This window comes from Lissotriton helveticus, chromosome 7 (assembly GCF_964261635.1).
Source record: "Lissotriton helveticus chromosome 7, aLisHel1.1, whole genome shotgun sequence".
In the NCBI taxonomy this organism is placed as follows: domain Eukaryota; kingdom Metazoa; phylum Chordata; class Amphibia; order Caudata; family Salamandridae; genus Lissotriton; species Lissotriton helveticus.
In genome coordinates, this window is record NC_136068.1 from 582,508,790 (window position 1) to 582,531,509 (window position 22,720).

General features: G+C 47.6%; 1 protein-coding gene across 6 annotated transcripts in view; it reads right to left on the bottom strand.

Annotated features, from left to right (window-relative positions):
- The window catches only part of LOC144768773 (uncharacterized), a 9,320,023-nt gene that overhangs the window by 9,014,096 nt on the left and 283,207 nt on the right, over positions 1-22,720 (bottom strand). The window contains exon 2 of one of the 6 annotated variants that reach the window (XM_078652695.1): positions 18,774-18,835. The exons of the other annotated variants lie outside the window; for them this stretch is intronic. The gene's annotated coding sequence lies outside the window, so the exon portion shown is untranslated. The remainder of the gene's footprint in view (positions 1-18,773; positions 18,836-22,720) is intronic. 6 annotated transcript variants of the gene reach the window in all.

The window sequence follows — 22,720 nt, forward strand, 5'->3', positions numbered from 1 at the left end:
AGGAGGGAACACTGCTCCATACACTATGGGACTGCCCACAAATACAGGAATTCTGGAGACAAATAATGCGCACCGTTTCCCAAACACTTACGGTTTCCACCACACCAGAACCGCGTAAATGCCTTTTGAACGTCTGGGACCCCAATGACCTAAACAGATATGGAATAATCTGGGCCACGCTAGCCATGACAGTAGCTAAACGTGATATTGCACAAAAATGGGGGGCTCCGGACTTACCCACGGCAAACAGATGGGCAAAAAACATGGATGTCCTGATGGTCACGGAAAGAACTGTGTATGCCCTTCGAACGGACCCCCGTAAATGGAACAAGGTGTGGACAGCATGGAATGTTTATAGGGGTGAGATATGTGAACCCCTACCAGAGGGAGACGATCTAGACTCCGAAGAGGAGGAGGAGTGATGGCCGGGGCTGGAGGGGTATGTTTACTGGTGCTAACAGTAGCAGCGTGTTGGAATAACTTACCTGGGCAAAGACACTGGGACAAGGAGAACTGCTGATGGGTGGAGTACTATACAACATACGTTAAGTGATGACCCATGTTTGGGGGGGTGGGGGGGGGAGACTTTCTTTTAGAATTATATGAGAGTTTCCCATGTTGGGTACTTTAGAGCGGGAAGAAATTGTTATATACTAGCTACATATATGAGGATCTACAGAAGAGCGTACAATCAGCTTAGAGAGGGTGAACGAGATTGGAATGTAGCATACAAGCTACCGATTACGAGATCAAAATGTATAATATGTATATGTGTGTACCAGCTTAATAGTGACATGATGACTGAATAATATGCCTTTATGACAATAAAAAGTTTAAAAAAAAAAATAGTTGACCCAGTCCTCCTCACTAACATTATTATCTGGGCAATTGGGTAAACCACCACTACCCCATTTGACAATGCTCCAGAAGAGTCTAGAGTCTTTAGTCCCACTTGCCTCCCTTAGTTCATTCCAATGCTTCTCATCCCATATTTTTTTAGCACATACACAACTGAAACTCAGGTTATCGTCTAAATCAGCACTCAACCACACAGTACTTATCTGTCAAGGAGCATGAGATAAAAGAGGAAGAGGCTGCTGTGGGGAGATTTATATAAGTTTGGGAGACACTCTAATTCTGGAATTATGGTGTTAGAGATGTTTGCTTTAAAGTGCTGCAAGGAGCTGGCAATTAAAATATATATGCCTAATACTAGCCTCCCGTCTTGACAGTAAATCATCATTTCAATCAATCAATAATAATCAATAATTGTCAGGGGAAAAAACTGCCATTACAGCAGTAAACTAGGCACTTTATTGAGAGTTGTTACACAGTTTTTTCTGTTTTGCAACCCATAACTCTTGTTATGTAAAAGAGACCAAAATTGTTCCTGAACCAATCAGAACCTCTCACCCTCTAGAACACTCCCAAGAGAACCTTTTGCCCCCCAGATTTTCTAGCACTTGTGCCTCAAATATTGTTTGTGCCAAATAATCAAAGGTGAGCCTCTCAGGGGAGGAGGGTGGGTCGCATGTGAATCTATGAAAGCTTCCAATACTGGAGAGCTACAGTTACAGGTAAGTAACTTGTTTTCTTACTCCAATATAGGAGCTTTCATAGATTCACATGCCTGAATCAGAATAGCGATATGAAGGGGATGATGGACGGAGCGCTTGAGCAAATCAAACACTCACCCCCATCAACTGATCTGGGTTTAATCCATCATCATTCTTTAGCTCACTCCACCACCCCAGTTCAGACATGGCCATATGCAAATCAGTCTGACCCTGTGCCTCATGGGAACAGTCCAGCCTGAACTGCCAAGCCATGTCTTTCCTGGACCGGAAACAAGCATCCTGGGACCAGTTTCTGGCTATTCAGCCATCATCAGCCTGGCTAGCTTGAATCCAGTGGCAAAGTGAGCAAGCGACCCACGTCTGGGCATACCCTGCCAACTAAGGTCGAACAAAGCGATACCAAAGGGGATGATGGACGGAGCGCTTGACCAAATCAAACACTCACCCCCAGTCAACTGATCAGGGTTTAATCCATCATCATTCTTTAGCTCACTCCACCACCCCAGTTCCGACATGGCCATATGCAAATCAGTCTGACCTTGTGCCTCATGGGAACAGTCCAGCCCGAACTGCCAAGCCATGTCTTTCCTGGACCGGAAACAAGCATTCTGGGACCGGTTTCTAGCTATTCAGCCGTCATCAGCCAGGCTAGCTTGAATCGAAATTTGCCTAGCATTTGTAACGGTAAGTTTCAATTCTATTAAGGACACGGAGGCGAAGATTATGCTTTTCTTTCTTCGCATTTATTATAACTTGAAAAACACAGCAGCCTTAGAAAAGCTCATAATGCAGAAAAATGCTTAAATAACAACAATAAAGCATTTTAGTCGCATAACTCAAGAAAAGAAAACAATGCCTCTGGGACTACAACTCCCATCGTGATAATACAACAGTCTGAACGGAGTCCTTCCTCTATGTCCACAGTCCATAGATAGGCAGTCCCTTCTCCATGTTCCTCCTCTTTCTTCGCGCAAATTACGCCATCAGTTCATTGGTCTGGCTTGGAACCATCATTTCCTAACAGAAGAAATAGAACTGCGTCAGCGCCGTAACGGAAAATTTAGGATTTTACAATCGAATTAACTATTCAAGGCTCATATTCAACCATGAGGAAAACTTTTAAAACCTGATTACTTACTGCCATACGGGGGGGTGTCGTCCGACGATATACCGGGTGGGATAATCCTCGCCTCCGTGTCCTTAATAGAATTGAAACTTACCGTTACAAATGCTAGGCAAATTTCGATTCTATGGCAGGACCGGAGGCTCAGATTATGCTAGTTCAAAGCTTACTCACCACCAAACTTGCAATATCCACCACCGGCTTAAAGTAAAACCTCTTAAAGGTGGAATCGGAGGACCAGTCCGCGGCCCGCATCAAATCCTCTAGACGAGCTCCCGCAGAGAAAGCCTTAGAGGCCATGGCCCCTCTGGCAGAGTGAGCTCCGAAACGTTTGGTATCAATACCTGCCTCTTGCATGACCCAACGCACCCACCTGGCTATGGTGGGGGAAGAGACCGCATGGTGTGGTTTTCGCAAGGCAATTAACAATTGTCTCTCAACCCGGAGGGCGAATGTCCCAAGTCATATCTTCATAAGCTTTCAGACACTGAACAACACATAGTTTCGGGACATCCACGAAAGCCGGATACGAAATTGTTCTAGACGCCGACTTTGTGCGGCGACCAATCGTGAAGGTGACACCATCTGGTGAAAACACGCGTGCCGAGACATCCAGAGCACGCACATCCGACACTCTCCGGCAGGACACCAAGCATAGAAGCATAGCCAGTTTCGCCGAGAGTTCCTTGACCGAAAGGTACCTGTTAGGTTGCCAGGACAGGAAAAGGTTCAAAACCAAATTGACGTCCCAAAGGACTGAGTACCGGGGCTCTGGTGGTAACGCTAACCGGACGCCCCGCAAAAGTCGGCACACAAAAGGATGTACTCCGATCGGAGCACCGTCAACTGGGTGGTGTGCCGCAGAAATAGCCGAACGCACAGCATTAATCGTGCGGTAGGCAAAGCCACCCACGGCCAATTCCGCCAAATAATTCAACACGGGTACGAGTCCCGCGACCAGGGGATCCAAACTCCGTCGAAGACACCAACGCACCCACTTAGACCAAGCGGATTTGTAGCGCTTCGACGTACTGACAGCCCAGGCCTTGGATAACAGACCCTCAGCTGATCTCGAAAGGCCCGGGAGCGACCAACGTCTCCTGAAAGCCTCCATGCCATGAGGAGGAGAGAGCCCTGAGCGATGAGAGGATGCGGATCCCGATCCGGGTTGAGGAGCAGGTGAGGAAACCGGGGGAGTAGGATTGGAGAATCCCAGGAAAGTTCCAGAAGAACTGGAAACCAGACTTGATATCTCCAGAGCGGCGTCACCAACACCAGCTCCACTCCCTGCCGGCGAACCTGCGCCGCCGTTCGCATCACCATCGAAAAAGGTGGAAACGCAAAGGGCTTCTCCTTGCTCCAGTCCTGGAGAAACGCGTCCGTGGCCTCTGCCATCGGATCCGGTCTCCAACTGAAGAACCTCGGAAGTTGATGATCCAAGCGGGACGCAAACAGGTCCAGTGAGAAAGGACCCCACAGCCCGTTGAGCCAGCGAAAGACCTGGACATTCAACATCCACAGACTGGAATCCCGGAGGTACCTGGAGTGCCAGTCTGCCACCTGGTTGGCCTGACCCGGCAGGTACTCCGCCGTCACCGATACATGATGTTCTAGACAGTAATCCCAGAACTGTTTTGCCAAATTCGCCAGTGCACGGGACCTCGCGCCCCCTAGGTGGTTCACATACAGCACTGCCGATACGTTGTCCATTTTCAATAGAACGCACGACTTCACTGAGTCCCTGGTCCAGCAGCGTACTGCAAAGGAACCCGCCAGAAGCTCTAGACAGTTGATATGCAACTTCTGTTCTTCCAAGGACCAAGTGCCGCCTGTTGAAAAATCTCCACAGCGCGCTCCCCAGCCGACTCTGCTGGCATCGGATTCGATGACGAGGTCCGGGGAAGATCCGAAAATTGCCCGACCATTTCAGGCCTCCATGTGGGTAAGCCACCACAACATCTCTTCCTTGACCTCCTCCGATAGGAGAACCAGTTGGTCGTAGGACACGCCTCTGCGTAGATGATATGCTTTGAGGCGCTGGAGAGCCCTGTAGTGCAGAGGGCCCGGAAAGATGGCCTGAATCGAGGACGATAGCAGGCCCACCACTCTGGCAACTTGACGTAACGACGTGTGAGACTTTGTAATTGTCTGTCGCAAAACGTGTCTGATCTTGGACAACTTCCGAGACGGAAGACTCAGGGAGGCGTCGATGGAGTCTATGACAAAACCCAAAAAGTCTATTTTCTGAGAGGGTACAAGAACCGACTTGTCTCCATTGATGACAAAACCGAGCTCCTGAAGGAGGTCGACAGTCCGGCCCAGCTGAGAAAGCAAGCTGTGCGGACATTGCGCCATCAGCAAGATGTCGTCCAGATAGACGATCATGCGAATTCCCTGCGCTCGCAAGAATTCCACCACGGGATGTAACACTTTGGTGAAACACCACGGAGCTGAGGAAAGACCGAACGGAAGGGGCGTGAATTCGAACACCTGTTCCCGCCAGAGAAACTGGAGGAAGCGACGGTGAGGAGGATAGATTGGAATCACAAGATAAGCGTCCTTGAGATCCAACCGCACCAACCAGTCTCTTGGAAGGAGGATATCTCGAAGGAGATGAATCCCTTCCATTTTGAAATGATGATAGACCAACCACCCATTGAATTCTTTGAGGTTGATCACCGGACGACGGCCACCGCCGGGTTTGTCCACTAAGAAAAGATTGCTGATGAAGCCCGACGGATGCCGAGTTGATTGGCGAACGGCCCTTTTGCGGAGAAGTTCCGCGACCTCTTCGTCTATCAACTGGGCATCGGACGCCGAAAAGGTTATAGGGCGCGGGGCGCACACCTGGACAGGCTGATCGTAGAACTCGATGTGAAAACCGCGGATAGTTTGCAGCACCCAAGCATCCGCTGTAAACTCTACCCACGCCCTCCGAAAGACCGCTAGTCGGCCGCCAATCTGAACCTGCTCTGCGGGGATAACACTCACCGTGTGTGCTGGAAGCGTTGGAGTTCTTTCTGAAACCTCGACCTCCGAAACGCTGTCCTCTTGTAGGGTAGAATGAGTTGAAGTTGGCCGAGGTGTTGTATTGTCCTCGCCCGGAGCCTTGCCCTCTGTTACCGGCATTCTGCCCGCCACGGCCGGTCGCGCGGCCCCTACCGCAACCGGCCCCTTGGGAGAAACGCTGTTGGAACACGCGTTTGATACTGGACTGAGCTCTATCAAGGGATGTGAAGGTAGACACGAACTTCCCTAGCTCTTTAATGAACGGTTCTCCGAAGAGACCGCCTTGGGCAACTGCTCCTGCCTCCGAAGAGGCTAAGTCTCCCAACTTAGGGTCCAGCTTAATCAGAAAAGACCTCCGCCGTTCGGTGGAAAGGGCACAGTTGGCGTTGCCTAAGAAAACAATCACCCTCTGCGCCCAATTTGACAAGACATCGGGGTCAATGGCGGATCCAGTAACTTTAGCCTCCTCCGCCATGTCTAGGATCTTAGTAATGGGCCCCACTGCGTCGAGCATCTTGTCCTGACACGACCGCCAGGATCGGTCAATGCCCTTACGCGGGTCCTTCATAAACTTTGCTAGAAATGTCGCCATCTTGGTATCCAAATTTGGTGTCATGGCAACTTTCCCTTCCAAGGTGGGTCTAGGGCATTCTCCACGGAGGCATCCCCTGGCCTCCTGCTCCAGAGGCTTACGCAGCCGACTAGCCACGAACTTTGCCACCTTGTCACCCGGGGCCCAGGCTGCGGACCGCGGATGCATGATCTCATCCGGGTCCAGCATACCTGAGCTGTCCCGCGGTAACTCAGTGGCCGAGCTCGAAGGTCGCCAGGAACGCACCGATTCCTCATCCCCATCCGAATCCTGGGAATCCCCTGGAGACGAAGGGGCAGTTCCAGTAGCCACCACCGAGGCGGGAGCCGCAGGCTGGTCAGGTGGGGACTCAGTCGCCTTAGCCAAAAACGCGTCACGTAGACGCTCAAAGGCACCCTTGTCCACCCCCTGAGCACCCTCCGACAACCCCCCTTTACAGGGTTTCTTAGGAGCAGGGGGGCCCTCATCTGATGAGCCTGGGAGGGTATAAGGGTTTCCTGACTGTGCCTGAGCTAACTTGGCGCATTCCTCCACTATGCGCGCAGAGAGACGCTCCTCCATAGGGGTAACCACCTCTGTTACGCAGCGGTAGATGGAGCTGTCTACTGCTTGGTAGAACTCCTCATCCTGCAGATAGGAGTGAGAATCACCCCCATAATACTCGTCCTCCATGTCACCTAAAGCTAGCGCAATGGGGTTCACACACTACCCACAATCTGGGTGTCACAGAGATTAGGGCAGACCAGAGGACTGCAACAGTTTTGGTTGCCAGGGACTGGCAAATTCTGGGTGCACTAACTCCCTCAGCGCGCAGACCCACCCCAAGGGGACCAGGTCAGCTGCCTCACAGCGCGCTGCCACACCAATTCCTACTCGAGTGCAGGCTTGCCAAATCGGCGTGAACGCGGTAGAATACCGCAATACAGACCCCCACCGGGGCGTTCAGAAATGGGGCAAAATGTGTACAGACCCGATAAACGGGCGTTCAGTGAGGCAGACTTGAGGGCTCGGCTCCGCGGCGGTTGGTCTCCTCAGCGCGGCTCCTCTGTGAGGAGAAACTCGCGCCGGAGACCAACGAGACGCGGCCGCGCCCTCTAGCGGATGACTGCGCACCGCAACCACAAATACCGGGAACAGTCGCGAAGGAAGCGAGACGGCGCTTCCGCGACCTGAACGGGACTCTGCAACGAAAACACCTCAGAGACCCATAGCCCCAAGAAATATATACATTACATGTCAGAAAAAATCCCCTAACAGCATTAAACTGAGAGAGGAGAAAAAACACTTAACTGGCTGCGGAAGCAGCGAAGAAAGAGGAGGAACATGGAGAAGGGACTGCCTATCTATGGACTGTGGACATAGAGGAAGGACTCCGTTCAGACTGTTGTATTATCACGATGGGAGTTGTAGTCCCAGAGGCATTGTTTTCTTTTCTTGAGTTATGCGACTAAAATGCTTTATTGTTGTTATTTAAGCATTTTTCTGCATTATGAGCTTTTCTAAGGCTGCTGTGTTTTTCAATTTATAATAAATGCGAAGAAAGAAAAGCATAATCTGAGCCTCCGGTCCTGCCATAGAATCCAGTGGCAAAGTGAGCAAGGGACCCACGTCTGGGCATACCCTGCGGAGCGCTTGAGCAAATCAAACACTCACCCCCAGTCAGTCAGGATTCTTTATTCGATGATTAAAAATCACCATAAAAGTACAAACATATAATATGAATTCCCCCCCCCCCATTTTTCCCCTTTCTTTAAAAGAAACTATTAAATTTACATGAATCCCAATATTAATACAAACAAGTCACAGTATATTAAAAAAGACATAACTGGCCTTAAGAACCTATCACTAAAATCTCACAATTCCCCCCCCTCTAGTTGCTCTCAGACGTACCGCTACTTTAATAAAATTAATAATGCAGCACAATGTAAGGGGATCAGTCGCTTGTTGTAGAAAAATCAAAGCTTCTTGAGCACTTTTTATGTTAGCTTGTTTTAAAATATCAACCAAGAATCTACGCCTGGGCTCAGAATAAAAAAAACATAAAAATACAAAATGAAGGGAATCCTGCGGAGACCTATTGTCGCAGCCGCAGGTTCCCTTCTGCTCATTTGTAGACGAATACCCTAATGGTGTTGCCAATAAATATGGTAAAAGATTGAGCCTGAAACCGCTCATTAAAAACCTGTCCTGAGCGTTATATATCAAGTATAAGTAAGGTTCCATTCCTTCTGTAATCTTTACGAGGTTATAGGCACACACTGTAGTTTTGGCCCTTTCTTGCTCTGTTCTCTGTGTAGCCCTGTGTACCAGAAACGCTTTTTTACAGTCATTTTATGCTGTGGGGTAATTGCTGCTGGATCAGAGAATAAATTCCCGAGGCCCAAGGTTTCCAGTGCAGACTTGACATAACTGAGCCACGGGATTTGCATCCATTTATCTCTACCCAAGCAATCATTCATGATTTCCCTGCTTAAAGTTGCCTCTGGGTTTACCCAGATTTTTAGCCAAGCTAAGATAGGCCTGACCTTCACCAGGTCTTCAAGATAAGGTATCCCTAACTCCCTGTGTGTAATTGATGCAGCTAGGCTCTGTGGGGCTTTCAGGACAGAGCGTAAATGTTTGTTCTCTTACCGCTGCAGTTGGCAAGTGTTCACAAAGCCCCACACCTCTGCCCCATAGATAACCTTAGAGCAACACATGGAGTTATACAAGTTCAAAACCTGTTCAGGGCACCATCGCCCCAACCTTCGGCCATATCCTGCAATTGCCCCATTGGTGACATTCATCTTGCGGCAGCGTTCCTCCACCAAACAATTAAATTTTAATGCGCCTTCAAATACTAAGCACAGATACGAGAATGATTTAACTTTCTCTATCTTATGGCTCCCTATCGTGAAGGTACATTTGTTGCCGACAACTAAAACATAGGATTTACTCAAGTTAACAGACAGGTCTAATGAACCAATAAAAAGTACAAAACCATCAATTAAAATCTGTAGACACCTTGGTGTGCGGCCAAGGAGGACCGCGTCATCTGCGTGAAGTAACACAGGAACATGACGCGCCCCTACTCGTGGGCAATCAGTTCTCAGCTGTAGGAGTTGCTGCTCCAAATTGTTTATATAGAGGGAGAACAGAAAAGGCGCCAAAATGCAACCTTGGCGTACCCCACTTTTACAGGGGAAGGAATCAGTACATCCGCCCTCCATGTTATACCTAACCTGCGCTGAGGTACTGCTATGCAAATCTCTTAAGATGTTAATGAGGCCAATCTCTATCCCCATTCTGGTCATCATGTCCCAGAGCTTATCCCTATTTACATGGTCAAAAGCAGCTGCCAGATCCATGAACCCCATAAAAATTGATTCGTTACTGGCCTTCGTGTATTTGGCTGCTTGCATGTAAAGGTTCAAGCATTGGTCGCTCGTGGACCGGCCCATCCTGAAACCGTACTGGGCATCTGAGATTATATTATTTGCCTCTGTCCATTCCGACAGCCGATTTAATATCCCCCTCCCTAAAATGTTGGCAGATACATCAATCAGGGAGATCGGGCGATAACATTGGGGATCGTCCCTGCTACCCTTTTTAAAAATAGGGACAATGATAGCCATTGACCAGGAGGGCGGCAAGCCCCAGCAAATTGCTGTGTTTATAACTCTTGTCATTAAAGGGGCCCATAATTCCACAGAGCTTAGTAACAAGTCTGGCGGGATGCCGTCTGGGCCAGGGGCTTTGTTTTTCGACAAGCCCTCAATCCCGACCTTGATTTCCTTTAATGAGAAAACTACGGGCTGGCCCTGGTCAGCATTCCCATATTCATTAGAAGTTCCCATTTCGTGATTATATAAACCCCTATAATGAGTGATCCACATGTCAGGCGTGATATTTGTTCCTATTTCAGGTGCCTTGTCATCCTGGAAAGTGGGTCTGTTAATAATCCTCCAGAATTCTGTCATGTCCCTCTTTTCCCCCGCCTACCTTAAGTCTGCCCATCCTTCTGCTTGAAGTGCCAATTTCCTCCTACTCAGCTCTCTCTTATATTTTTTCCTACAAAGTGCAACTCGTAAAACATCCCTTGGCTTCATTTTAATACTATTTTTAAGCTCCCTCAAGGCCTTAGAGCAGTCCCGGTCAAACCACCGCGGCTGACTACAAGTTCTTTTTAACGGGGTGCTAGTCTTTAACAGGCCATCTACTAGACCAGCAATCTGTTTGAATGCTGTGAGTAGCTGCTGCCCTTCTATTGTTGTATTTAAGCATTTCTCAAAAGCTAATTTCCCCTTTTCCATCAGTGATCTATAAAACAGTTCTCCATTAATTTTGGACCACCTGAGGTGTCTGCCCTGATCAGTGACCCTTTCAGTTATCGCATCAGGCTTTCTCCCTCTGGGACGGGCCCGATAAAGTACATCTAGTACCAGGGGATTATGGTCACTGAACGGGTTCCAGTCAATCCCAACTCTAGAGATTCTATTTTTAAAAACCCTTGAACAATGATATAATGGATTAGTTACTTACCTGTAATCCTAGTTCTCTTCCAGGGGTATCCTCATCAAAGTCATAAGCATTAGAATATTCCCGCCCATGCGCGGGACCCCGGAAACACTATATTATATGTGCCCCACATATATATACTCAAATATATATATATATATATATATATATATATATACATATATATATATATATAAACATGCAATAGCAGCCAAATCACATCAGAGCTGGAATATGCTGTGAAGAATTTCCACCATACATGAATAATATGCCTTAGAAACATGAGAAACAACACAAAAGATTGTTTTAGAACTGTTTTAATGCTTAGGCAGCAGTAGAAATTCTTATAACACCCTGAAAGCATAGAAAGCTCCCAGGCTGCATTGCAAACACACAGTCTAAAAAGACTGAAAAGCTAACCTGTAGCTGAACACCAAAAAACTGACACCTTGCCTTTAAGGCACCCATGACCCCCTGTATCCCATCATGCCTCAGGGGTGACAGTTAGGTCAGTTGTTCTTTTCGGAGACGGAAACAAACCCAGTAACAAAATAGGTTAACAATATCTCCTTATTAAAGAATATCCTTTGCCCGGGGAGGCAGGAGGGTTGCTTATGACTTTGATGAGGATACCCCTGGAAGAGAACTAGGATTACAGGTAAGTAACTAATCCTTCTCTTCCAGGGGATCCTCATCAATAGTCATAAGCAGAATAGCGAGCCTCTCCTCATCCCTGCGGGCAAAGGAATGACAAGACAGTAATCTCATCAACAAGCCTGAGCAGCCTATAGGCTATCCAAACAGATTTCTCAAGGAGGCTTGCCCTCCTTGAGTATCAGCCCTGGAATCAGATTCGAGACAGTAATGTCTCGTAAAGGTATGAACTGATTTCCAGGTTGCAGCTTTGCATATTTCTGACATTGGAATGTCCTGTAAGAAAGCTACTGTAGCGGCTTTCCCTCCAGTGGAATGCGCTTTGGGTGACACCAATAAAGGCTTGCCTGCAAGCTGATACGCCAATTTAATGCAAGAGACAATCCATCTGGAGATGGACCTCTTGGCCGCTGGAAAACCCGTCCTCATTGAACCATAGTTCACAAACAGTTGATCAGTTTTCCTGATCCCTTTAGTCTTTTCCAAATAGAACTTGAGCACTCTCTTATGATCCAAGGAGTGCAGTGACCGCTCGGCTGGGGTCGTAGGATTTGGAAAAAACGAAGGGAGAGAAATGGACTGATTTATATGAAAATCAGAAACCACTTTAGGCAAGAAAGATGGATGAGCCCTTAGGACTACTCTATTGTGGTGGAAAACAGTATATGGTTCCTTCGCACAGAGCGCTTGTATCTCGCTCACTCTGCGCGCTGAGGTAATCGCCACCAAAAAAGCTGCCTTCCAAGAGAGATGTTGCAAGGAGGCCTTGTGGATGGGCTCGAAAGGAGGTGACATTAACCTGGATAGAACCAGGTTCAATTCCCAAGGAGGAGAAGGATTTCGCACAGGGGGATACGCTTTTTTCAACCCCTGGAGGAAGTCCTTAACCACCTGAACCTGAAAGAAAGAAATCTGATTAGGTGATTTCCTGTAAGCTACTATGGCTGACAAATGCATCTAATGGAAGCATATTTCAAACCAGAAGTTGCCAAGGAAAGGAGGTATGGCAGGATTACCTCCTCCTGCCCTTTAGTCGGATCTAAGTGATGATCCCTACACCAAATGAAGAATCTTTTCACTTGAACGCATAAGACGCTCTCGTGGAAGGTCTCTTAGCCTCCTTTAAAATGTGCATACATTCGGGAGGCAGATTCAAATGCCCATATTGCAGGACCTCAGGTGCCATGCTGTCAGGTTCAGTGATGGGAGGTTGGGATGCAGTATCCTCCCGTTCATCTTGCTCAACAGGTCCGGCCTGCAAGGAAGCCGTCTGTGTGGACACACAGACAGATGCAGAAGGTCCGGGTACCACCACTGCCGTGGCCAATCCGGAGCTATCAAGATCATCTCCATGTCCGACCTGAGGAGCTTGGAAACTACCTTCGGAATCAGAGGCAGGGGAGGAAACGCGTAGGCAAAAGTTCCCGACCAATCCATCAGGAGAGCGTTCCCCTGCGTCCCTGGCCGGTGGAATCTGGACGCGAAGGCGTGGCATTTTGCGTTTTCTTCATCCGCAAACAAGTATATGGCTGGATGCCACCAACAACGAAAAAGCTCTTCTAGCACTTCGTCGTTTAGCACCCAGTCTGGCTGATCTTCGAAGTGCCTGCTGAGTGCATCTGCTTTGATGTTTAACTCGCCTGGAAGGTGCACCGCCACCACTGAAAGGTTTCGAGAGAGAAGCCAGTGCCAGATGGTTTGAGCCTCCCGGGAGAGAGAGCAAGATCGTGTGCCTCCTTGTTTGTTCAGATAGAACATGGTGGTTGTATTGTCTGTCTGAACTAAGACTGCATTGGACTCGATCGCTGGAAGAAAAGCTCTGAGCTCCAGCATGTTTATGGGGTACGTCTGCTCCTGTGCAGACCACTGACCCTGAATCTGAAGGGGACCCATGTGCGCTCCCCAGCCTTGTAGAGAGGCATCTGTTACTATAGACTGGGTGGGCAGTGGCTGATGAAAAGGTACTCCCACCAGCACATTCTCGTCCGAGTCCACCATTTGATGGCATCCTTCGCTGTTTGGGAAAGAGTGATACGATCTTCCCAATGCCCTGTTGCCTGGTCCCACTGGTCTTCGAGAGCCTGTTGTAGAGGGCGCATTCTCAGCCTGGCATTCGGGATGAGAAAAATGCAGGACGCCATGGAACCCAGCAGGGAGGCTACCTGTCGGACTGTTGGAAGCCGAGACTCCAATAGAATCCCGCACTTCTGCTTCATAGAAAAAAGCCTCTCCTCCGAAGGAAACGCTTTTCCCAATTTTGTGTCCAGAACGGAGCCTAGGTAGTGGATGGACTGTGTCGGCCGCTGGACTGACTTCTCCAGGTTCACATGGAGATCGAGCCTGTGCAACTGGTGCAGGCAAAGTTGCAGATCGTGCGTCACCTGAACCGGAGACGGGCCCTTTAGGAGCCAGTCGTCCAGGTATGGGTACATGAAGAGTCCCTTTTTGTGAAGAAAAGCCGCCACCACTGCCATGCATTTGGTGAAGACTCGTGGTGCGGACTTGAGTCCGAAGGGTAGCACCTTGTACTGGTAGTGTTTGCTTCCTACGACAAACCTCAAGTACTTGCGATGCTGTAGAGCAATCGGAATGTGAAAGTATGCATCTTGCAGATCCACCGAACACATCCAATCTCCGGCTTGAAGATGTGGGCATATTTGGTGAAGAGCTAACATGCGGAACTTTTCTCTGATGATGACTTTGTTTAGGAGACGCAGATCGAGTATGGGTCTGAACTTGTCCTCCTGATCTTTTTTGGGGACAAGAAAGTATCTTGAGTAGACTCCCTTTCCTCTTTGAGAGGGAGGAACTTCCTCTATAGCTCTTTTTTGTAGTAGGACTGACACTTCTCTGCGGAGTAAGCTCAGTTGGTGAGGGCAAGAGGTCTTTAGAGGAATGCTTTTCGGGAGCGCACGGAAACGTAGCCTGTATCCATTGCGCAGTATATTCAGCACCCACTGATCTTTTGTGATGCTGACCCACTCTGCCAGGTGTTGTGAAGCACTTCCTCCCACTGGAGTGGGCAACGGCGCCAGAGGAAGCCACTGATCAAGCCTTTCCTCCTCTCGTAGTGGTAGAGGACTGCTGGTGACCTCCTCTACCTCTGTTGGATTTGCCTTGGAACTGGGATTTTCCTTGGTTCTTATTCTGGGACCACTGAGGGGTTTGAACCCTCTGTTGAGCCCCTCTCCCCCTGTTGGTCTTAAAGCGGCGTTTGAATTCTTTTTTCTTCTCCAAACCCACCGCTTTTACCGTATCCAGTTCAGTCTTCATATGGGTCATCTCTTCGTCTGCATGTTCCCCGAAGAGAGAGGAACCCGAAAAAAGAAGATTAAGGATGCGATGCTGAGCATCCGGCTTCAGCCCTGTGAGGCGCAACCAAGCGGACCTCCTGGCACAAACCCCATGTGAGTAGGAATGCGCCGCAAGCACTGCACCGTCTGCTGCTGTGCTGATCAACTGGTTCGCCACCAGACATCCTTCTGTCATAGTTTCTTCGAAGTCCTTCTGGTCTTCCTTTGGCAGTTTGGACTTGAACCTCTCCATGGAGTCTCATAAGGCTCTGTCGTATCTACCCAGCAGTGCGGCCGCACTGGAGACCTTCAGCGTGGAGGCAGCTGAATTGCAAACTTTGCGACCCCACGAATCCTGAGATTTGCTGTCCTTATCTGGTGGGACTGAAGAGGAAGCAGCAACTGCATGCGTCTTCCTCGCGGCTGCCACTATCACAGAGTCTGCTGGAGGGTCAGATTTTACAAAAACTGGGTCAGAAGAAGCCGGCTTGTATTTCTTTTGTATGCGGGCTGGCACCGCTCTGATGGCTGCTGGGGTTAGGAAAACGTCCTTGACCGGATCCATAATCCCCGGGACTAAAGGCAGCAATGGACGAGAGATAGATTTTTTGTGCAAAGTCTCAAAAATCACCGTCGTAGTAACCTGGGGGACAGACATATCAATGCTCAGCTTCTGAGCTCCTCTCTGCAGGACATCCAGATAAGTGCCGATGTCATCCACTGGAGAGGATCCGGAAGTAGGACTATCCGCCAACGTGGGAGAGTAATCCCTCTTGGAATACCGGGTCGAAGAGGTGGAGGAAGTAGACGTAGTTCTTCGATGTCTACGATGAGCACCGTGCCTCCTCTCACGTGATCTGCTTGGATGCTCTTCCTTTCTAGGAGAGCGAGATCTGACCGAATCCTGTCTTCTTGGTGAACGAGATCTGACAGGATCTTCTCTGGGAGATCGGGATCTCACCGGATGTTCCCTTCTGGGAGAGTGAGATCTGGTTGGTCTTCTCACAGGTGATTTGTCTGTTTGGCGCCTGGGAGGACTACGCCTGTCCACTTCATCTACCAGTCTCTGGAGAGGAGATCTGTGCTGCGGACTGACGTACTCTCCCGTTTGGTAGCCCCTGACTCTCGCCAATGGTCCAATGATTTGTACCGTCTGGGTGATAGTCTGACCTCCGCAGCCGAAGGATCTGGCTGACGCACAGGAGATCTGGGGACAGGACTTTTGGACCTTGAAGATGTTGTTGAGGAGCCAGAAGACTGTGAAGTAGAATGACTAAAAGCTGACTCTGTTACAATGACCACAGAGTTTCTTGACGACGACCGAGCCCTTTCTGAAGGTCTCGACGTCGAGCGTTCCGGCGTTTTATGTTTTTCTCTCGACGTCGCACACCTCTGGGGAGTCGGCGGGTCCAACAATCTCGACCTCGAATGCCTCGACGGCGATCGATGCGAGGATCTATGGTCTCTTGACGTCGAACGGTGATGACCAGCCGTCGACGGAGCCTTCTCTCTCGACGTCGAACCACGATGACCAGCCGTCGGCGGAGCCTTTTCTCTTGACGCCGAACGGTAATGACCAACCGTCGACGGAGCCTTCTCTCTCGAAGTCGAACGGTGATGACCAACCGTCGACGGAGTCTTCTCTCTCGACGTCGAACGGCGATGACCAGCCGCCGACGGAGCCCTCTGTCTCGACGTCGAATGTCTGTGCGACGACGGCGGAGGGGTATTGGTCACCCGCGACGCCGAGCGTCGACGAAACGCCGACTGAGACTGCGCCCTCGACGCCGACCGATGTTTTTCTGTCGACGGCGGAGGGGTCTTGGTCCTCGACGCCGAACGTTGTTTCTTAGACGACGGCGGAGGGGTCACACTTCTCGACGCTGGTCGTCGTCTGGATGACGACGGCGGAGGAGTGACCTCACTCGACGCCGATCGTCGCCAGGTTGACGACGGCGGAGGGTCTTTGGATCTCGATGCCGACCGTCGCCCGATTGACGGCGGCGGAGTTACCTTCCTCGACGCCGATCGTCGCCCGGTTGACGGCGGCGGAGGGGATTTCGACGACGGAGCTGGATCCTTCGACGTCGTCGACGTACCTGGTCTTCTTTTCGACGGCAAGCCCGCCGTCGACGATAGTTTTGAAGACAAACGATCCACCGGTGGTTCTTTCCTCAGCGCCAAGCCTGACGCTGAAGCTGAAGGGTGGGAAGACTTCTGTTTTGAAGATGTTCTAGCCTTCTTGGAACCCTTCTTCACCGGAGACCTTCCTCTGGATGACCTGTGAGCCAGGCCATAGATGCGAGTTCTCTCCCTGTCTTTGAGAGTTCTTCCTGACAGGTGCTCGCAGTGAGGACAGGTGCCTGGATCATGTTCTTCAGGCAGACACAGGATACAAACGTCGTGATTGTCTGATTTTGCCTTTTTGTTACCACAAGAAGGACATTTGTCAAAAAGTGAAGGCATTCTCAGCTGAAAATGCTCACTAAACTGACTTACAAAGACAGTTCCTTACTTGACTAGATGTAAAATGTCAAAGTAAGCAGAAAAAGTTGTTAAAAAAGAAGTAATTTTCTGTCAGAAAACAGAAAATTAGTGGAGCTGTGTAACCAGGATCCTTCCTGAAGGAGCCGGAAAGAACAACTGACCTAACTGTCACCCCTGAGGCATGATGGGGTACAGGGGGTCTGAAGAACCGGGTTTTTTTAAGACCCAGCGGCGCCAGGGGAAACGCCCTAGTCTCCGGGTCCACCTGTCTTAGAGTACAGAGACACGGGCGATTCTTGGTGACGTCAAAGATCAATTTTATTAGCTGCAGCCTGTAACAGAGATCCTAGAAGTACAACACGGTGTATGTTCTCAGGAGACTGCTCGCCTACAAAAACCAGTCATCCCTTTTTATACCAAATATTATGCTTCAGGCAAATATCCCTAATTTACAGTTGACCACTCACATGTTTTCACAGAAAGAAAAGGCAGGATCATGATGACAAGCCCATTTTTCAGTTTGTCCAGCCCATAATCAAGTATTGCTCAAACCCAACATTCTTCATCAGACAGGTCGATCGAACCCACCATAAAAACGGGAACATCCCCATCGTAGAGACAGGTGTGAGCAAGATAAGACATAGTTATGCGCAATAAAAGGTTTGATGGTGTTTTGTGTCTCGATCCGTAATCTTGATCAGCTACCGGGGAAGGGACTGGTTTAACAAGTTTGGCTTCAGGCAAGAGGGTCGCTCGCTCAGGTCATTCAGAAGACAGCTAAAGTGTACGTGTGTTTGTAGACTCGTTCGGCCCCTGTCACCGGCCTATGTGAGGGCAACCACAAAATGGCTGCCGTACGCAAGATGGAACCCGAGGGTTCAGAACGGACTCCCTGATTTCATGGTGATCTCGTCACTCGAAATAGGACGAAAATACTCACACATCTTGACTCGCCATATTCGGTCTGCTGATACCAAAATCGTCATGATACGACGACTTTTATAACAAGGTTCAGAATTTCAATACCTCAGGTCATGGGTGCCTTAAAGGCACGGTGTCAGTTTTTGGGTATTCAGCTACAGGTTAGCTTTTCAGTCTTTTTAGACTGTGTGCTTGCAATGCAGCCTGGGAGCTTTCTATGCTTTCAGGGTGTTATAAGAATTTCTACTGCTGCCTAAGCATTAAAACAGTTCTAAAACAATCTTTTGTGTTGTTTTTCATGTTTCTAATGCATATTATTCATGTATGGTGGAAATTCTTCATAGCATATTCCAGCTCTGATGTGATTTGGCTGCTATTGCATGTTTTTATATATATATAAGCAAACACAATAAGTTGCTCTAATGCCAAAACAATTATAAATCTAACGAAGATCACCCTCACAGATAAGGAGGTGGCCATCCTAGGATTAGGATTATCATATTGCCCCCCTAAAAATTTCAACTATGCAACCACACGCATGGATGCTTTTAGATTTATAAGGAAGTTAAAATTGAGCAAATTCCACCGCCTGCAGCCGTACAAAAAAGCAAAAAACTTACCGCCACAAAGTCCATCCCTCCTCACTGTAAGCGATGCATCCTCCTTTCAGGAAATTTGGTCACTGCAACAAGAAGGTGCAGAGGTCAGTCTTATGGAAGCCACACAGGAAGGAGCTGGCATAGGAACAGGCACTACACCATTTAAGGCCAAATCGACCTTTCTTCCAATCATGCCCCATGACAACCTCGATGTCTATCATGACTTTATTATAGAGGATTTAAAAAAACTTTACACGGCCACAAATAAAAAATACTCGGCCATCAACAGACAAAACCAGAACTACGACAATCTGATAAAGAAATTAAGTACAAACAAGAATGTTGTAGTGAAACAGGCCGACAAAGGCGGGAATATTGTCCTGTGGGACCGTGACCTCTACATAAAGGAAGCTGAAAGTCAGCTGGGAGATCAATCCTGCTACAGGAAGAGCAACATTGGGGCAATCAGAGCAGCTTGGAATGAACAAAATTCGAAACTGATTGCCTGGAAAAGTGGCGGACTAATCTCCAAAGATGAATTCCAATTCCTGAAAAAGGAATACCCAGTGATCCCCACCTTTTACCTTTTGCCAAAGGTTCACAAGAACATTTCTGTTCCACCTGGGAGGCCGATAATATCGGCAATTGACAGCTCAACCGAAAACATTTCGAGATATATTGATTATTTCCTGCAAGAATGGGTTACAAAATTACAATCTTACGTGAGAGATACCACTGACTTCTTAAGTAAACTGAAGGAAGTCGTTTGGAGTGATGATTATCTACTAATGACTTTAGATGTGAAGTCACTATACACTTCCATCAGACATAGTGACGGTATCAAAGCGGTTGAGTACTATTTGGACAAACGCCCTATGAACTATATACATCACAACAAAATGATTATTGGCATGTTAAAGTTATGTCTTGAGCAGAACTTTTTTATTTTTTATGGCCAGGTATACCAACAACTACGAGGGGTGGCCATGGGGGCCTGTTTTTCCCCCAGTTTCGCGTGCTTGCACATGGGACTGTGGGAGGAGCGGGTCCTCATGGTCGACCATGAGGCCACAATGACCAATAATGTGATTATATATTTAAGGTATATAGATGATTTATTCATGATTTGGAGGGGCTCCAAGGAGGAGGCAACTGACTTTGTTACAAAATTTAATGTTAACATCTATAATTTGCAGTTCACGTCTGAGATCCACAAAGAGAGAGTTAACTTTTTGGATGTAGAAGTGTATATCAAGGGCAAAAATCTGAAGACCAAATTGCATAGGAAGGAGACTTCTGGGAACACGCTGTTATATGCCACTAGTCAGCATCCTCGACATCTCATCCGCAGCATCCCATATGGGGAGATGCTGCGCATGAGACGGATCTGTAGTACTGACCAAGAATGTGACAAAGCCCAAAGGGACAGTAAGATCCGTTTCTTGGAGAGAGGATACAGTATAGACTTAATAGACATGGCAATTGAACGCACACGCAGTATCCCTAGGGAACAAACTCTGAAAGGTAAGAACATAATTGCTGAGACTAAGCCTGAGTCAGTACAATCAAGGGCCATTGTTACCTACAGTACTCAGCATGCTGAGATTAGAAAAATCTTCAGCAGGAACTGGAATCTAGTAAAAAGAGACCCAGTAATAGGCAATCTGGTTTCCAATAAGCCCGAACTCACTTTTCGAAGGTCTTTGACAATGGCAAATGCATTGGTCAGTAACAGTCTGGACAAACCATTACCAGGGACCTGGATGGACCTAAATAAGGGTTTTAAAAAGTGTCCATTCTGTAAGGCCTGTCGACATGGTGTTAACAGGACTCACTACTCCATTCCCTTTCACGATAAGCCAATTTCCATCAAGCATAGACTTACATGCAAAATCGAGTATGTAGTCTACGTTTTGCAATGTCCATGTGGGCTAAGCTATGTGGGCAGCACTCGGCTGCCCGCCAACAAAAGAATCTTGCAGCATCTAAGAGCTATCTCAGGGAAAGATCCGACATATCCAGTAGCGCGGCATTTCGAGTCGACCCATAATAGCAACCCGGATGGGCTAGAATACTATTTGGTCGACACGATCCCACCCCTCAAGAGGAGAGGTAACAGGGATGCAAAGCTACAGTTACTGGAGACAAGATACATCCTGGAGTTTAACAGCAAGAATCCGGGAGGCTTGAACGCCAGTGAGGATATGTATACTTGTCTGTAATGATTTATCTTTAACATCAGTAATAGGACATCCCACTCGTAACATTATCTGTTCTTGGACAACAATTTAAAAACCTGGGACCAGGTGTTGCCAAGACGAAAAATTGGGGGTGGTTGATCCACACAAGAATCAGATTTTAAATTGCACTTGCACTTTATCCACTTTAGGTTGGTTATCCCAGTACTCATATGAGGGTTATTAAGACATATCCAATGTTGAACAAACTTCCACTTTGACAATAATATGTATTTTCTAGTAACCCTTTCGAGATTTGACTAACAGTAACAGGACAAATTGAGCTTGGTGGTAGGGAAATCAAGATTGCGAGGCAGGATATTACATTGTTTTGATTATCCACTCCTCTTGATATTCCCACCTCGTTTTGCACTATTCTAGAAAAATCAATGTAAATATATAGTTGTATGAAATTTTGGATTTATCCTTGTAAATATAACTTATAAATTGGATTTATTGTGTAAAAATGGTTTTTAGCATTTTTCTAGTTTTGTATCTTTTATATATATTTTTTTCTTAACATTTGAGAAGGATATATTTACATTACTTTGGGCACTATGCCCTGAATATGCTGCTTGCTGCTATGACATTTGGGCAGTATTTTTTCCATGTTTACTGTTTGTATATTACATACAGCTGTTGTTTGAGTGGATTTCACTATATATACCCTCATTTATGTTGTTGACACATCATGTGATCAAGCCTCTTCGAGAGGTGAAACGCGTCATGACAGATTGCTGGCAGAATTTGACACGAATAAAACACTGAAGAAATGAGCACTTAACTGTGGTTTCGCTCTGGCGTTATTTTGGTTTCCACTGCTGAATAGGGAACATGGTGAATGGCGTCTCTTTACATGTATATATATATATATATATATATATATATATATATATATATATATATATATATATATGAGTATATATATGTGGGGCACATATAATATAGTGTTTCCGGGGTCCCGCGCATGGGCGGGAATATTCTAATGCTTATGACTATTGATGAGGATCCCCTGGAAGAGAACTATGTATAAGGAGCATCCCCTGCCCTTGAAAGTTGGTGGCAAGGTGCCATCCTGCGGTATGTGCGCCATATCCATGGTATGAACCAGGTCTTGGTTGTGCAAAAATTTTGTTAGTGCATGACCATCCGCTGAATGCTCAAAATGAGCCCCGTTATCCTCTGGGCAGCGCGACCAGGCCTCATCTAGTGGGAAAAGAGCCGGACAGAGATGACAATTGAGGTCCCCCATGACCAGGATATTTTGGCCAAGGCTCTCAATTTCGCCAACAGAATCCTGGAACAATCTGCACTGCAGTTCTCTTATCAGTGCGTTACAACCTCCGCTCGCTCCGTTGTTATAAACATTGAACATGGTCAGTTTTAATCCTTTACCATTAAACCGTACCTCTTGAATGTCTTGTGAGTTACAGTTTAGGGTCGACCATGTACCGAGGAGGTTCAGGTCTACATATAGAGATAGCCCTCCCATGGCTCTACCTGAACTAGATTTCTTTGCAGGAACAAAGAAACACTTATACCCTTGGATGTGTAGGGAACCGTTCTTAACTGCCCAGGTTTCTTGTAAGCAAATTATATTGAATTTGCTTATATACTGGCGCCATTCTTTATTGTTAAATTTGGCTGCCAGACCAGCTATAGTCCAGGACACTATTCTGACTGTCTCATCATCTACCTTCCCACTTTTATCTCCCAAACTTGAAACATGTG